Source organism: Heptranchias perlo, chromosome 22, assembly GCF_035084215.1.
Source record: "Heptranchias perlo isolate sHepPer1 chromosome 22, sHepPer1.hap1, whole genome shotgun sequence".
In the NCBI taxonomy this organism is placed as follows: domain Eukaryota; kingdom Metazoa; phylum Chordata; class Chondrichthyes; order Hexanchiformes; family Hexanchidae; genus Heptranchias; species Heptranchias perlo.
In genome coordinates this window covers 40,961,711-40,978,474 of record NC_090346.1, presented here as the reverse complement: position 1 = coordinate 40,978,474, position 16,764 = coordinate 40,961,711, and positions in this window count along the sequence as shown.

Here is a 16,764-nt window from a genome sequence, read left to right as displayed (position 1 = left end):
CAGCTGGACGGTTAGTGCTCTGACCTAGTGAGAATAACAACACCAGCTGGATGAGTAGCGCTCTGACCTAGTGAGAATAACAGCACCAGCTGGACGGTTAGTGCTCTGACCTAGTGAGACTAACAGCACCAACTGGGCGGTTAGCGCTCTGACCTAGTGAGAATAACAGTACCAGCTGGACGGTTAGTGCTCTGACCTAGTGAGAATAACAGTACCAGCTGGGCGGTTAGTGCTCTGACCTAGTGAGAATAACAGTACCAGCTGGACGGTTAGTGCTCTGACCTAGTGAGAATAACAACACCAGCTGGGCGGTTAGTGCTCTGACCTGGTGAGAATAACAGTACCAGCTGGACGGTTAGTGCTCTGACCTAGTGAGAATACCAGCTGGACGGTTAGTGCTCTGACCTAGTGAGAATAACAGTACCAGCTGGACGGTTAGTGCTCTGACCTAGTGAGAATAACAACACCAGCTGGACGGTTAGTGTTCTGACCTAGTGAGAATAACAGCACCAGCTGGACGGTTAGTGCTCTGACCTAGTGAGAATAACAGTACCAGCTGGACGGTTAGTGCTCTGACCTCGTGAGACTAACAGCACCAGCTGGATGAGTAGCGCTCTGACCTAGTGAGAATAACAGCACCAGCTGGACGGTTAGTGCTCTGACCTAGTGAGAATAACAGTACCAGCTGGACGGTTAGTGCTCTGACCTAGTGAGACTAACAGCACCAACTGGGCGGTTAGCGCTCTGACCTAGTGAGAATAACAGTACCAGCTGGACGGTTAGTGCTCTGACCTAGTGAGAATAACAGTACCAGCTGGGCGGTTAGTGCTCTGACCTAGTGAGAATAACAACACCAGCTGGACGGTTAGTGCTCTGACCTAGTGAGAATAACAGCACCAGCTGGACGGTTAGTGCTCTGACCTAGTGAGAATAACAGCACCAGCTGGACGGTTAGTGCTCTGACCTAGTGAGAATAACAGTACCAGCTGGACGGTTAGTGCTCTGACCTAGTGAGACTAACAGCACCAACTGGGCGGTTAGCGCTCTGACCTAGTGAGAATAACAGTACCAGCTGGACGGTTAGTGCTCTGACCTAGTGAGAATAACAGTACCAGCTGGGCGGTTAGTGCTCTGACCTAGTGAGAATAACAGTACCAGCTGGACGGTTAGTGCTCTGACCTAGTGAGAATAACAACACCAGCTGGGCGGTTAGTGCTCTGACCTGGTGAGAATAACAGTACCAGCTGGACGGTTAGTGCTCTGACCTAGTGAGAATAACAGTACCAGCTGGACGGTTAGCGCTCTGACCTAGTGAGAATAACAGTACCAGCTGGACGGTTAGTGCTCTGACCTAGTGAGAATAACAACACCAGCTGGACGGTTAGTGCTCTGACCTAGTGAGAATAACAGCACCAGCTGGACGGTTAGTGCTCTGACCTGGTGAGAATAACAGTACCAGCTGGACGGTTAGTGCTCTGACCTAGTGAGACTAACAGCACCAACTGGGCGGTTAGTGCTCTGACCTAGTGAGAATAACAGTACCAGCTGGACGGTTAGTGCTCTGACCTAGTGAGAATAACAACACCAGCTGGATGAGTAGCGCTCTGACCTAGTGAGAATAACAGCACCAGCTGGACGGTTAGTGCTCTGACCTAGTGAGAATAACAACACCAGCTGGGCGGTTAGTGCTCTGACCTAGTGAGAATAACAGTACCAGCTGGACGGTTAGTGCTCTGACCTAGTGAGAATAACAGTACCAGCTGGACGGTTAGCGCTCTGACCTAGTGAGAATAACAGTACCAGCTGGACGGTTAGTGCTCTGACCTAGTGAGAATAACAACACCAGCTGGACGGTTAGTGCTCTGACCTAGTGAGAATAACAGCACCAGCTGGACGGTTAGTGCTCTGACCTGGTGAGAATAACAGTACCAGCTGGACGGTTAGTGCTCTGACCTAGTGAGACTAACAGCACCAACTGGGCGGTTAGTGCTCTGACCTAGTGAGAATAACAGTACCAGCTGGACGGTTAGTGCTCTGACCTAGTGAGAATAACAACACCAGCTGGATGAGTAGCGCTCTGACCTAGTGAGAATAACAGCACCAGCTGGACGGTTAGTGCTCTGACCTAGTGAGACTAACAGCACCAACTGGGCGGTTAGCGCTCTGACCTAGTGAGAATAACAGTACCAGCTGGACGGTTAGTGCTCTGACCTAGTGAGAATAACAGTACCAGCTGGGCGGTTAGTGCTCTGACCTAGTGAGAATAACAGTACCAGCTGGACGGTTAGTGCTCTGACCTAGTGAGAATAACAACACCAGCTGGGCGGTTAGTGCTCTGACCTGGTGAGAATAACAGTACCAGCTGGACGGTTAGTGCTCTGACCTAGTGAGAATACCAGCTGGACGGTTAGTGCTCTGACCTAGTGAGAATAACAGTACCAGCTGGACGGTTAGTGCTCTGACCTAGTGAGAATAACAACACCAGCTGGACGGTTAGTGCTCTGACCTAGTGAGAATAACAGCACCAGCTGGACGGTTAGTGCTCTGACCTAGTGAGAATAACAGTACCAGCTGGACGGTTAGTGCTCTGACCTCGTGAGACTAACAGCACCAGCTGGATGAGTAGCGCTCTGACCTAGTGAGAATAACAGCACCAGCTGGACGGTTAGTGCTCTGACCTAGTGAGAATAACAGTACCAGCTGGACGGTTAGTGCTCTGACCTAGTGAGACTAACAGCACCAACTGGGCGGTTAGTGCTCTGACCTAGTGAGAATAACAGTACCAGCTGGACGGTTAGTGCTCTGACCTAGTGAGAATAACAGTACCAGCTGGGCGGTTAGTGCTCTGACCTAGTGAGAATAACAGTACCAGCTGGACGGTTAGTGCTCTGACCTAGTGAGAATAACAACACCAGCTGGGCGGTTAGTGCTCTGACCTGGTGAGAATAACAGTACCAGCTGGACGGTTAGTGCTCTGACCTAGTGAGAATACCAGCTGGACGGTTAGTGCTCTGACCTAGTGAGAATAACAGTACCAGCTGGATGGTTAGTGCTCTGACCTAGTGAGAATAACAACACCAGCTGGACGGTTAGTGCTCTGACCTAGTGAGAATAACAGCACCAGCTGGACGGTTAGTGCTCTGACCTAGTGAGAATAACAGTACCAGCTGGACGGTTAGTGCTCTGACCTCGTGAGACTAACAGCACCAGCTGGATGAGTAGCGCTCTGAGATTCTAAAAGTTTCTATGAAAGTTTTGGCTGTACGGCCATTATCAGAACAGTTCTCTTACCTTCAACCAAGTCTATGACAGCTAACTGACAGTTAGTTCTAAGGCTGTTACGCCCAGGTATGACTTTATGCTTTTTTGACTGCTGGAGTTTGGATTCAAGAGGTTTTTTTTCAAAACACTCTTCCTCTTCCCCAGTGGAACTGATTTCTGGTGGATGTTCCAATTCAATTCATTTCCCCGGGCCCATATTTTCTTAATTGTTTTATGATGAGAGTCAACACAGTCCTATCAAGCTCCATCTTCCACCTCGTTCCTCACAAGGCCCCAGTGATGTCCTGCTCTAGTTCCCTTCTCAGTTTCCATTAGCTCCCAGCTCTTCCTGTTCCACCCCCTGGCCAGGTACCCACAGGTTCCAGCTCAGTTTTCACCTTGGCCTCTGTGAGGCGACTTTTAGGAAAACTACTAGACTCTGCACAAGTGCGGTAAACATCTCGATCTGAAAATGTTGTTTAAACATCAGACTTGCTTTTTGCTTATGCTTTCTATGAGTTCCCCCTTTATAAAAGTATTTATATGCATTTTTATTGAGGCCTCAAATGAATGGTTCTTAAGCTGCCTCTGTCTTTAACTGCATCTGTAAAAATTTCAAGGAACTTCTGGATTAGATAAATGACTATTTATTAATAGACCAGTCTGGCACCATCACCTGGCCCTGCCTTGCACTATTTCCTGATGGTCCCTAGCTCTGCTCTCTTCCATTTATTCACGGCCTGCAGTCATTGAGACAGTCCAGCAGCATGGATATGACACATTGCAGCTGCTGATGTTATGTGACAACAGATGTGTCTGCTCAGAAATCATTGAAATCAACCAAGGAACAATCAAAATGTTACTTTGTATTACTGAATGGGTAAGCACTATTGTATGCATCTCAAATACACCAAGAAAGGTAAGCATTTTTCAAGGGAATAACTTTCATATCTGGTAACCTAGTAAGTGGACTCTGACCCTTGAAATCTAGTGGGGGAGAGAGAGTTTAGCTGTATGGTCTTCTATTTAGAGAATATGTATCAATTTTCCCTGCTCTATTTGTGTGGGATGTAGCTATTTTCTCTGGTGATGGTGTCAGACTGGTCTATTAATAAATAATAATTTATCTAATCCAGAAGTTCCTTGAAATTTTTACAGATGCAGTTAAAGACAGAGGCAGCTTAAGAACCATTCATTTGAGGCCTCAATAAAAATGCATATAAATACTTTTATAAAGGGGGAACTCATAGAAAACATAAGCAAAAAGCAAGTCTGATGTTTAAACAACATTTTCAGATCGAGATGTTTACCGCACTTGTGCAGAGTCTAGTAGTTTTCCTAAAAGCTCTTGTTGGTTGTCTCTAGGTACTGTGTCCAGGATTGTGTCCAGCACATGAGGTCAAAGAACATTACACTGTCACTCGTCAGAAGGCAATAAACAGTGTTTGGAAATCTGGAGACTAATGCACTCTTATGTTGAATTTATAATCAAAGAATCCAAAGCCAAGTCGCCTACATGAAAGAAGAATGTTTTTCTTTTGCTCAACCTTGTGTCTGACATAAGCAAAAAATTGTCATTGTGTTTGAGTTTCCAAACCAAAACTTCTAAGAAATCAATATAAGTAGAGTTTCCATTTCCCTCATATGGAGTGCACACTCTCTCCTCATAGGGATATACTCTGTTTAACTAAGCCAAGAAAATTCAGACATGGGTTGGCTCAAGGCTTAGGGACCTGCAATTTTCAATGGGGGTATTGCTGTAGATTAACTGGCTAAAAAATATGCAGTGTACTAGGACAGAGTACTGGTAAATGTCCTGCTGTCGTCCAACTGGTATCACCACCTATTAAGACATTGGCTTGTAGGGTTAGCCCCATGGTAGGTCTAATCCTCCATGTCCCATCATTGACTAGGCTGCCTGGTCAATGATCAACAATGTCCTGAAGAATTGCCTGGCACAGAAAGTCCACCGCATAGTATCAACTCAGTTCTAATCTCCCATCGCTGAGAGTGTCACCTTGGAGCTAACGCAACCCCATGGAGACATTACTTCCATCCCTCCAAAGGAGGACAGTCATTAGACAACTGACAAGCCCAGGCTTGAAATCATATTAGATGAACAGCAGGCACCAGGAGCTTCTCTTGATTGGCATAGTGAGCATCACAACTGATCAAAAAGCACACGAGTGCATTGCCACCATCCTCTTGATCACAGGATGGACAAACACCATAACTGTGGTAATTAATGGTGATGAATTTCAACACCCTGGAGGAGTGTCCTAGGACCAACCATCTTCAGCTGCTTCATCAATGACCTTCCCTCCATCATAAGGTCAGAAATGGGGATGTTCGCTAATGATTGCACAGTGTTCAGTTCCATTCGCAACCCCTCAAACAATGAAGCAGTCCGAGCCCGCATGCAGCAAGACCTGGACAACATCCAGGCTTGGGCTCATAAGTGGCAAGTAACATTCGCGCCAGATAAGTGCCAGGCAATGACCATCTCCAACAAGAGAGAGTCTAACCACCTCCCCTTGACATTCAACGGCATTACCATCGCCGAATCCCCCACCATCAACATCCTGGGGGTCACCATTGACCAGAAACTGAACTGGACCAGCCATATAAATACTGTGGCTACGAGAGCAGGTCAGAGGCTGGGTATTCTGCGGTGAGTGACTCACCTCCTGACTCCCCAAAGTCTTTCCACCATCTACAAGGCACAAGTCAGGAGTGTGATGGAATACTCTCCACTTGCTTGGATGAGTGCAGCTCCAACAACACTCAAGAAGCTCGACACCATCCAAGATAAAGCAGCCCGCTTGATTGGCACCCCATCCACCACCCTAAACATTCACTCCCTTCACCACCAGCGCACAGTGGCTGCAGTGTGTACCATCCACAGAATGCACTGCAGCAACTCGCCAAGGCTTCTTCGACAGCACCTCCCAAACCTGCGACCTCTACCACCTAGAAGGACAAGAGCAGCAGGCACATGGGAACAACACCACCTGCACGTTCCCCTCCAAGTCACACACCATCCCGACTTGGAAATATATCGCCGTTCCTTCATTGTCGCTGGGTCAAAATCCTGGAACTCCCTTCCTAACAGCACAGTGGGAGAACCGTCACCACACGGACTGCAGCGGTTCAAGAAGGCGGCTCACCACCACCTTCTCAAGGGCAATTAGGCATGGGCAATAAATGCCGGCCTCGCCAGCGACGCCCACATCCCGTGAACGAATAAAAAAAAGGTATACAATTTGTGCCAATCTGCTGGTTGAGTATTTGTTTAGTATTTTCTCTAGCTGCCTACAAAGGAGATTGCATTATTTTTGCTTATGATTTTGACTGGGTCATCAGTCTGGTAGGCTAAAAATGTTTGCGTAAAATACATTCCAAAGTAGTGGTAGCTGCATCAAATGACTGCCTGTGAGAATACGCATCAATATCACCTATTAGCATAGATGAGGGGTGGACCAGTATTCCCTGGAAGCAGACACAGGATAGCAAACTTGTTTTGGAATTAGGAGCAGCTTTACAAATATCCAGAATGTAGAGGCTTTACAACTGAAAGATGGAAAAGTCCCAACCGTTACTGGTTTCTATAACCGGCATCAGTTGAGAGAAAGGACATTCGAACACTGGCAATGCTGCGTTCCCTCCTCCTCTTCTCCCGTTCTCACTATGATAGAATGTGTTATTTCCACTGACCACTTTGTGTAAATGACCCGGCTGAGACCTAATAAAACTCATTCAATAAAGCAAAACCAGCTTGAGTGACAGGCTGAGCCCTGGCCCAGCACTATTTTAAGGTTTTCAATTGCTGTGTAAAATCAGAATGGTGTGAGACGAACCTGGTGTAAGATCAAAATTGACAGCAGTGATGATAATAAATGTCGGTGACAGACACATTTTTAAGTGCCACCTTCAATACTGTTGGAGAGCCGAGCCCTTTGCATTCTCATCCTGTATTTAAATTCACTTATACTATTCCACCATCACTGGCATTGAACTTGTCACAATAGTTCAGGTAGAATTCTGCAGCTTGATTGATGCAAATTTTCATTCAAGGTCATCTGCTCACATTGGTTTGTCAGTGTCGGCCATTGCAAGCCACTTAATTCAGCTCAGGTGCAATCTCCCATCTTACATACATGTTCACAATTGAGCCTGATAGAAGCCATAATCACTCACTTAAGTGTTAAAGCAGCACATTTAGTTTGTAAATTAGCAAATTCTAGTTTCCAGAAAAGGTCAAATTGAAACTTGAAACCTCTTATCCTAAGCCTTACTCATAATACAAATTGTTTCTCTTAGCCTGTTGGCAGAAGTTTTGCTGTCGGCCTGTATATTTTTTTTAACCATTTATTGATGGATGAATGAGTAGTGGGGATGTGAATTAACTCTCTGTTTGCACCCAGTGGACCACTGAATTTATCCAGTGAGTAGCTGATCCAGACGAGGAAGGTCCTAGTTTCAACCGAGTTAACTGATCTCAACCAGGGTTATGTTAAATTGGCATAATTGGGCCCTGGGTTAGAAAGTAGAAAATAGGCCCACTCCTGATCACTACTCACTAAGCCCTGCTGAGAGTGGTTACATTATTTGACCTCTGCAAATGGAAGATTAATGCCACTTTGTTTCCTCCAAGTGAAATTATGAAACTTTTCCCTCGAGGAGTATCACTGTAGATGGAAGTTTCTTCCAATCTTAATATTGCAATTTATCATATCATACTTGTGTTTTCTCACATATCCCTTTCTGTACAAGTGAAAAGGCACAGTCTGTGTCCAATCTCGTGCACATTTTGTCTGCCGAGCCCATTAAAGGTGCTAGCCATGGCTCAGTGGGTAGTACTCTTACCTCCGAGTCAGAAGGTTGTGGGTTCAAGTCCCACTTTAGAGACTTGAGCACAAAATCCAGGTTGATAGTCAACTGCCGTGCTGAGGGAGTGCTGCACTGTCGGAGGTGCTGACTTTCAGATGAGACGTTAAACCGAGGCCCCTCAGGCAGACACAAAAGATCCAGTAGCATTATTTGAAGAAGTTCAGGGGAGTTCTCCCTGGTGTCCTGGCCAATATTTATCCTTCAACCACAGTCAATAAAACAGATTATCTGGTCATTGTAGCCCTGCAAGAAGTTGATGCAACATGTGCTAATCATAGAGAGATGGAAACACCAGCCCCTCCATGCCTAGGGTTGGCTATAGATGCTACCGCTAAGGACTAGTTTGGTCTTTTGTGTATCTATGTACCTGTGTCACACATATATACCTGTTCAAGCTATGTATGTTTTGTTCTAGATTTCTACATAAACTTGACCAGTGTTTAGAAATGCACTTGTTATATTCTGGGGATTTTTTCATTTTAATGGCTATCGATCAAATATAAAGTTTGAAAAACGCATTATTGGTGAAATACCATACCTTTCTTTGGTGGAAATGCTGATCTTTCAGCGAACAGCTCCCTCTACCCCTTCCTCCATCCTCTCTAGTCCAGTAGGTCAGTATATCATTGCCTCCAACAGCTCGGCTTGTCAAGAGATTTTCTTCATGTGATTTTGGATTAAGTGGTCAGTATTCAGATCTTGAACATTCAAACTTTTCTCGGAATTTGAGAATTGCATTTATCTGGCAAAAAAAAAACTCAAGGTCACCTTCCTGAGAAAATAGCCAAGCAAAAAAAATGATCAAAGAAAGAACATCAAAGTGCTTGCTTATATAACAAGACACTCCGAAGCTGAATGTTGCCTTTTTCTTACTCTAGTCAGAAGAATGAGTTTGCAGAATGACAGAGTTCTCTGCAGCTTTGAAGTAGGCAGCTCTCTGTAGGGTATTTAATCTTCTGATCTGTACGAGCACCATTTGATATACATGCAAGCAGCGAAGATTAGAATTTAGAGAAGGGAATTCATCTCCCTGACAGATACTTGGAATTTTTTTGAAAGCTGTAATTGTTGGGTGTATAAATACCTTAAAAATCATCGTCTATTGTACTGCTCCTTAGTATTGACTATTGGATGGAAGCAGCAAGGTAATAGCAAGGGTGTGCAGACAGGGCTGGAATTGAGAGACTGTACTGGAAATGTGCTGCAGCGATAAGATTAGCTTATTCTCTCTAATTTATTTGTTGCTCACAATTGATTAGAGCTGGGTTTATTCCCCTCAATTTGGAAGATTGAAAATCTTGATTTTTAACAAAATTTATTCGTTGGGATTTGGGCCTCGCTAGCAAGGCAAGCATTTATTGCCCATCCCTAGTTGCCCTTGAGAAGGTGATGGTGGGCCTTCTTGAACCGTTGCAGTCCGCATAGTGAAGGTACTCCCACATATTACTATTTAAGATGTGGAGATGCCGGTGATGGACTGGGATTGACAATTGTAAACAATTTTACAACACCAAGTTATAGTCCAACGATTTTATTTGAAATCTACAAGCTTTCGGAGGCTTCCTCCTTCCTCAGGTAAATGTCAGGAACTCCTCGAAGCCTACGCATTTATAAATCACAGAACAATACATGGTGATTACAGACAGCCTTTGCAACTGCCCGTTGCCAAGGCAATCACCGTGTTCAGACAGAGAGGTGTTACCTACAGAACCCCCGAATATACATTCAACAAAAAAAACAAACAGGAAAAAAAAACAGAGAGAGAGAGGCAGAAACATCCGGAAGGCAGAGAAAGCCAGCAAATGACCAGTTATATTAAAAACAGATAGCTTTTGTTCGCTGGTGGGCTTACGTGTAGCGTGACATGAACCCAAGATCCCGGTTGAGGCCGTCCTCATGGGTGTGGAACTTGGCTATCAATTTCTGCTCGACGATTTTGCGTTGTCGTGTGTGACACCTCTCTGTCTGAACACGGTGATTGCCTTGGCAACGGGCAGTTGCAAAGGCTGTCTGTAATCACCATGTATTGTTCTGTGATTTATAAATGCGTAGGCATCGAGGAGTTCCTGACATTTACCTGAGGAAGGAGGAAGCCTCCGAAAGCTTGTAGATTTCAAATAAAATCGTTGGACTATAACTCGGTGTTGTAAAATTGTTTACAATATTACTATTTAAGTTTAAGGAGGTGAATGCGTGTCTGAAAACTACTTTGATCCAATATTATATGATGTTAAAATATGTAACAATTCGAGCTTTGAAGCATGGGGGTAATTTTCTAAATACACACAGGAAAGGAACCTTGGCAATGAATAATGATGGGTGGAAAATCATGGGTGGTGTGTCTCCGCTTGTTCGACGTGCACTCTCTGCAGGTGGCGCTCTGCACCACTAGTACACACTCAGGAAATCGGCCTCTCTGTGTAAAGCTCTAATACCCAAATGTTTCTTTTTTTGCCACCATTTTTTTTTCCCACCAGCATTTCTCCCCTACTCAGCTCTCCTGTTCGTGTTCGCTCATTGCTGGGGTGGTTCCATGGAATGTTGCAGTGAGATGGATGCTAGTGACTAGAACTTGAATAAACATAAAGTTTTGTAATTCCTGATTCAATAACACATCCCAGCTAGGCTGACCTCACATTTTGGCATGAGGTTATCCTTGTCAGTGGAAATTAAAGTCGGGAGAGATGTATAAAGGGCAGCTGAATTGATATCACCCGTTTTACACTATTACCCAAAGTCAAGATTACCCCCCACCTTGTCTTTTAAATGACTACAACAGTGTGTTAGAGAGATTATGTGCCCTTTTGTGGGTTAAACATTGAAAATAGTTCAGCCGTATCAAGCCTTTGTAGCATGACATTAGCCTACAAAGCATTCCTCTTGAGAGTGACAGACTTTCCTTGGGATTTACTTGGTTTCCTTTTAAAAGCAAAGAGAACAAAAGATTCCCTTAATTTTTGAACCTAAGGTAACATTCAAAATATTCTGTTCCTGAAAGTGTATAATTGATTCAAATTGTGCAAGTATCTTTGGGAGTGCAGTAGTGTGATGAGATAATATGGCATAGTTTCATGTGTGGGCTAATATTAAAGCTGCTCTACCTCAGAAAATGTTGGTTTACTTTATTGTGCCTTCTAAATAATTTATTTTCTCAATAAATATTTGCAATAAATGCATCGCAGGCTTGTTCACATGTGTTGACTGCACAAACAAGGAAGCTGCAATATGCTTGCACCCAGTTGCTAGTCAATAATTTATCTAGATAAACCGTTCCACAATTCTCAGTTGATCTCAGTCTTCTTTACTTAAATTCAGTTGTCTTTCTACCCCATTCATGTCAGTGCCATTGACTGTTCTCCAGTTAGCATCTCACATTATGATAAGTGCTGGGCATTAGAGGTTAGTTGTACCTGATGATGGCTGTGCATTTCAGATATGAGTGACAGGAGAGCTAAAGCTGAACCCTATTCCAATGCTCTCCTGGTCGGCCTCCCATCTTCCACCTTCCATAAATATGAACTCATCCAAAAACTCTGCTGCCCGTATCCTAACTTGCACCAAGTCCCGTTCACCCATCACCCCTGTGCCCGCTGACCTACATTGGTTCCCGGTCTGGCAACGCCTGGATTTTAAAACTTTCATCCTCCTGTTCAAATCCCTCCACGGCCTCGTCCCTCCCTATCTCTGTAATCTCCTCCAGCCCTACAACCCTCTGAAAACTCTGCGTTCCTCCGACTCTAGCCTCTCGTGCATCCCCCACTGCATTCTCCCCACCATCGACGGCCTTGCTTTCAGCTGTCTACGCCCTAAACTTTGGAATTCCCTCCCCATACCCTCGTCACCTCTCCACCTCTCTCTCCTCTCTTATGAGGCTGATAAAACCTACTTCTTTGACCAAGCATTTGGTCACCTGGCCTAATGTCTCCTTCTTTGGGTCGGTGCCAATGTTTGTCTGATCACGCTCCTGTGGAACGTTTTACTGTGTTAAGGCATGTTGTTGTTGTATCAGAGGCAGTGGAAGAGGAAAATTAAAGAAAGGCCAGCTATATTGAAAAAAACAGTGACCATGACAATACGTTAAACCTATAAGGAATTGCAGAGTATGGTAGATGTCAATGTTACCCAAAGTGTCAGTCTTGGCTCAGTTGTGTCAGACGGTTGTGGGTTCAAGCCCTGCTCCAGAGACTTGAACACATAACCTAGGCTGACACTTGAGCAACCTGCCACTAGCTCTGCTGCAGCCACAGGGGATGCACCACGTCGAAATGGTAGGAAGAGGAAGGCTAAGGATTTGTGATCACAAAGGGTATGCACAAGGATGTCTGACAGACTGTCATGTTTTTCATTTATATTTGGTTTTTGTTAAAGTCAAATTAAATATTATCATTATCACCACTACTGCCACATCTTGCCCATTCTTGACTGGCTTTTGTGATAGGGCCCTTTCATGTGCTTCATCATGAACTGCAACACTTGATGCCACCCAGTGGATGTATGCGTAGTTACAGGACTGTTTTGTGCCGGGGGTGGGGGGCGGGGGAGCTGGTGTTGGCGCTGGTCTTTCCAGGTGATGTGAGGACTGGACTCTTCTCACTTTCTGATCTTACGAGAACCATTAACATATGAGTGACTCCCTGGCCTCACGAGCAGCCAGGTGAGCCACTGCTCTGCCCATGGATTCGTCCTTCTCCTCCTGCTTCTCCTCCTGCTTCTCCTCAATGTTGATTGTAGATGAGGATGCTGGATGAGGGCACTCATCAACCAGTACCCCTCTCTGTTGTGCCATGTTGTGCAGGACACAACACACTACTATAATGCAACCCACTCTCGCTGGTGAGTATTGAAGTGCTCCCCCAGAATGATCGAGGCTCTGAAATCGCATCTTCAGCAGTCCTATCGCATGTTCAATTATAGACATGGTGGCGATGTGGCTGACGTTGTATCGATGCTGTTGCTCGCTGATGGGGTTCCTCAGGGTTGTCATCAGCCACGTGTGCAGGGGGTATCCCTTGTCTCCGAGGAGTCGTTAAGGCTGTTCGGTGTGTGAAAGAGGCCCGTGTTGTTGGATCCCCTCAGAATGAACGAATCGTGACAGCTGCCAGGAAATCTGGCGCACACGTGAAGAAATCTTTTGCGGTGGACACGAACGAGCTGAGCGTTGATGGAGTGACACCCCTTTCTGTTGATGAACAGTCCTGGCTCGTGTGGAGGTGCTCAGATTGCTATATGCGTGCAATCGATTGTACCCTGTACACGTGGGAAGCCAGCCACCGAGTGGAATCCCACTGCCCTCTCCATCTGGCTGAGGTAGTCCATAGGGAAGTTGACGTATTGCGAGGCCCTGTGAAACAAATCGTCGGTGACCTGCCTTATGCACTTGTGTGCAGACCATTGAGAGACCCTGGCAATGTCATCGGTGGCACCCTGGAATGATCCGGAGGCAAAGAAGTTGAGGGCAGTGGTGACTTTAACTGCGATGGGTAGTGAGATGCCGCCAGGCCCAGCCGGGAGCAGCTCGGCATGAAGGAGGCTGCAGATGACTGCGACCACCTGGCGCCTCACTCTGAGCCTCCGTATGCACTGCTTCTCAGAGAGGTTCAGGAAGCTGAGCCTCGGTCTGTAGACCCTCTGACGAGGGTAGTGCCTCCTGTGACATCGCTCCCTTTGCTGTTCCTCTCTGTGCTCTTGTGCAGGTGCCTGTGGCACAGCACTGTGCATTGAGCTATAAGTGGCGGAAGTGCAAGCCGTGCCTGGCGAGGATGGTGATGTTGCCCGTTCTCGGGTGTAGTGGTGAATGCAGCCATCGCGGCCCCCGTCTTGATGGTGTCAGTTTGAGGGGGTCCGAAAAGTTGGTAAATATGTGTCAACAGAACAATCCTGAGTGGAAACCAAGAATTCTCAGTCCAAACACAAAGATCTCCCAGCCAAAAGTTTGTCTGAGAGAACTGAGTGCCCTGCTGCAATAACTCACCTTTTATCCCCATCTGCCAAACAGGCATTTAAATGTCCAAACGGCCGCCGGCTGAAACACGCCTCGTTTCCCATGGCGTGTTTCACACAGCACGGGAAACACGTTGAGGCAGCGTTGAAATTGCCTTCATAGCTATTTGCATTTTTGGATTTTTTAAACTAGTTTGAATACTTCAATTGCTGCTTTAAATAGCGACCTGCCGGCTTTAATTGCCAGTGGGACTTCTGGGTTCGGGGACGGCGAGTGCACCCAGATGGCTCTGGATCGTGCACTGAAAACTGAGATGAGGAGAAACTTCTTCACTCAGAGGGTAGTAGGTCTGTGGAATTTGCTGCCCCAGGAAGCTGTGGAAGCTACATCATTAAATAAATTTAAGACAGAAATAGACAGTTTCCTAGAAGTAAAGGGAATTAGGGGTTACGGGGAGCGGGCAGGAAATTGGACATGAATTTAGATTTGAGGTTAGGATCAGATCAGCCATGATCTTATTGAATGGCGGAGCAGGCTCGAGGGGCCGGTTGGCCTACTCCTGCTCCTATTTCTTATGTTCTTATGTTCTTATGTCCTTAGGCGTGTTGGTGCCGGGATTCCTGCCCGCTCCTGGAAAACGCGATTTTCTTTGCCCCCCCCGGCCCCAATGCACCCGCACGTTTGTTTCAAATTCCAGCCCACTGTTTAAGTTTTATTAAAAAGACAAAGGGCTCCGACAAGGATAATCTCATGCCAAACCGTGACATCAGCTTAGATGGGAGTTATTATTGAACCAGGAATATCGGTGTCTCACTACCATACATCCGATTATTTTCACATTTGCCGCAGGAAGCACCAGTTAGTGAAGGAATTGGGACGGAAATAACTAGTGATTGAGACGGATACATTTCAACCTCCCCACCCACCCGCCCTGCCCATCTGCCCGGATGGCAGTTACTCACCCCAGGGTACTGATCCTTATGCTGGTAGCTCTCTAGCACCTCTTCATGTGTGAGCCTGGACATTGAACGTTGCCAAGCTTTCAACTGTGGGGCTTTCACAGCCTCTCTGGCAGGGAAATATTGAACAGTGACCTGGAGCTGGAGCCCTGACCAATTTAATTTTGTCTTTCCTTATCCTAGCCTGGAGATATTGAGGCCCAGTGCCGTGCTGGCTGAGGTTAATTAGCATGAGCCGGGGATTGAATCTGGGACTGTACCATTATATATGGTGCATTTATTCGCGCAGCCAGAAGGTAACCCCTGAATTGGACACATTTACACATCGTACGCAGGCATTGATTTCTAAAAGCAGTTATTCACAGGAGATAAAGATCTCTCCATGTAGCGAAAAATCAGATGTTGATATACAGATTGAAACGCAATAGATTGTAAAATGTTTAAATCCCGGGCCTCATCGCTGACGCTAATTCCCTCCCAAAGCTGGCAGGAATGATGTGGAGGCTGACGGGCGGCAGGAGGTCACCCCCGGGGACCCATTGGAACGGTCCCCGGCAGTCAGGTAAGTTGCTTAGGTTGGGGCTGGGAGAGGGGTTGTTGGGGGGAGCCTGGGGCAGAGTAGGCCCAAGGATTCCTTCTGGGCCCCGGAGGAGCTCTACCGTTCTTCCTGGCTCGCAAAGAACCCTTAAAATTTTTTTTAAAGTAACTTACCTGGGCCTCTTCTGGCCTTGGATCCGGTCTGGCACCAGTTTTCTCTGGTGGCCTCGGGACTGGCTGTCGCAACCCCGATCCAGAATTAAAATCTTGTCGGGATCCAAATGACGTTATCGTCATCTCCATATTGATGAGGACCCTGTCTGCATGTGGTGGGCAGCCTCAGTACTACCCAAAACCTGGGAGTTAAAATGGCGGCGGGGGGGGGGGGTGTGGGGGGTTGCGAACGGGGTGGGAAGTGCCCGGCTGTCATTTTAACCCCCCCTGCCCACACCTTTCCCACCGGGCAATATATAAACAGACTGGTGATGTTGAACCTTCAATCGGCTGTCGGGCTCATTTATTATAGCACGAGCCTTTCTTCAAGTATTTTGGGAAGATGCTATAATGAAAATTGAGCACATTCGTAGGGAACTAAGTTCTACACAAGTGTCACGTATTCCTAAACTGTTCTAAATATAATGTGGAGATGCCGGTGATGGACTGGGGTTGACAATTGTAAACAATTTTACAACACCAAGTTATAGTCCAGCAATTTTATTTTAAATTCACAAGCTTTCGGAGGCTACCTCCTTCCTCAGGTCCACATCGTTCACCTGAGGAAGGAGGTAGCCTCCGAAAGCTTGTGAATTTAAAATAAAATTGCTGGACTATAACTTGGTGTTGTAAAATTGTTTACAGTTCTAAATATAGGTGCCTTTCAGTTACTTCTTGTTACCAGGTTTAATGGTGCTAGTTTGAGGCAGCCTGGGAGCAGATATTTTATGCAGCACTCTCCTTGATATGATATTATGAAGTTACCATTCCACGTCTGCACTGGAACTGCAGTTCCCACCAAACTACCAACTTTTAAATATTTACAGTCACAGTTGGAAATACAAAGCATTGGGTAAACATAGGGATCATTAACTCAGACAATGGAGTGAGAATGTAAATCTTGTCATGCATTTGAATAAATTATGCAAACAGTACATACTTGAATAGCACAAGTGTGTTAGA